This window comes from Ascaphus truei, chromosome 16 (assembly GCF_040206685.1).
Source record: "Ascaphus truei isolate aAscTru1 chromosome 16, aAscTru1.hap1, whole genome shotgun sequence".
Lineage (NCBI taxonomy): Eukaryota > Metazoa > Chordata > Amphibia > Anura > Ascaphidae > Ascaphus > Ascaphus truei.
Window position 1 is genome coordinate 29,722,659 of NC_134498.1, and position 1,875 is coordinate 29,724,533.

The following is a 1,875-nucleotide window of genomic DNA, read 5'->3' on the forward strand; positions in this document are numbered from 1 at the left end:
CACTTGTGAGTACGATTCTTATCTTTTTTTACTTTATTAAATTCTTTTACACACTGTTCTGCGCATAGCACACAATCTCTTTTTATACTGAGGTACATCTCTTCTGAGGATTGACAAGACCGTTAATTGCCACAGTTTTGGAGTCGCGATTATTCACCCACCTTATTGTGAGTAGGCATCATAGACTAGCAGTATCCCATATTTGCACAAAGCACCTGCACTTAGATATTATTCTTTCTATTTCATGTTGAATATCTCCCATGTTCCAGTTGGACTTTTGATGACAGGCCTTTTGAGACCTACGGAGACCGTCCCTACCAGAGGGTTTGAGCAGATAGTTTCCACACTCACTATATATATAGTGTGTGTGTGTGTGTGTGTGTGTGTGTGTGTGTGTGTGTGTGTGTGTGTGTGTGTGTGTGTGTGTGTGTGTGTGTGTGTGTGTGTGTGTGTGTGTGTATATATATATATATATATATATATATATATATAATATTTTGCACATTATTGCTTAATATTTTTTGCACTATTGCACTTTTTTCACTGCTCTGTGAGAGCGCCCAATCTATCTCATTTGGCTTAAATTAATATCTACGCGCCACCGCCGATAACTCCACCTACTGGCTCATGAAGCTGCTCCCACATTCGTAACACAAATAAGGAAAATTCCGATAAGTAGCTTAATACATCGACGCATGACACGGTAAGTACACACAGCGCATTTTGCATGTACTTAACGGGATTTGGCCACGCTACTCACATTGGTAAACAGACCTCCTCGTGTTGTATGTCCAAAACAGCATTAAATATTAAACCTGATGGTAATTGAGTCTGCTCTCTGTGACCGTGCCTGCTGCATTTCCCCTTCGCCGTGGCCTTGACCTGTCACAAGTTCTAATCTAGCAGCCTGATTGTGTCTGTCATGTCGGAATGCTGAGAGCCCTTTGGCAAGTGCCTCGCATTCCTGCTCTGTGTCATAAGGAATAAGGTGCTTGATAAGGGGGGAAAGGGGAAGGGAGACTGCTCTTACATCAGCCTAGTGCAAGAAGGGATAAAATGGGGGCAGAAACAAAGGAGAACCGGATCCTGACCCAATTACACTGGCTGCAGAGTAGGTAGGAGTAAATGGATTTAGTATACAAATTAACCTTTAATGAGGTCATAGTAAAAATAAGGTATATATTGGTAAACACATAAAAGCCAATCGGACATGGACAAAAACGAACACAAACAAAGTGAAGTTGTTTAAGAGGATTCTGAGCCTTAGTATGTGTATTGTACGTCCACTAGTGGCACACAGATCTAACTCTGTCTCCTGGTGGCCCAGCGCTGTGTGGGTATAGTCCGGATTACCTCAAGGAATAATAGTAGTATATGGCCCTGAGCAGTGTGTGTGTGTGTGTATACACACACACACACATATATACACACACACACACACACTGCTCAGGGCCATATACTACTAATATATATATATATTGGTATCACCTTGGATTACAAATAGTGCTAAGAATCCTGAAAGCAACCTAGATGTAGCATAATATGCCAGGAAGCTGCCACATAACTGGTGAGAGTAAGTAGTCCTCAAGCTACTGCACAGGTGTCCGATAGAATTAGCCAAAGAGGCTACACTTAGAGTTATCTGTCAGACTGCTACACTGTCTGCAGTATTGATCTAACCTATGACAACTTTTGGACCAGTAAGACAGTAGTCCGTAGTGTAAATAAACACAGGGCTAAATTGCTGAGCGTTGGAATTTACACTGTATGTATGCATGTACTATATGTATGTATATGCAGCAATCCTTCATATTGTCACATTGTGGCAGAACGTCCCTGATGTTGTAGCTAAAGTAGGTCAACTTGTGTAGCAGT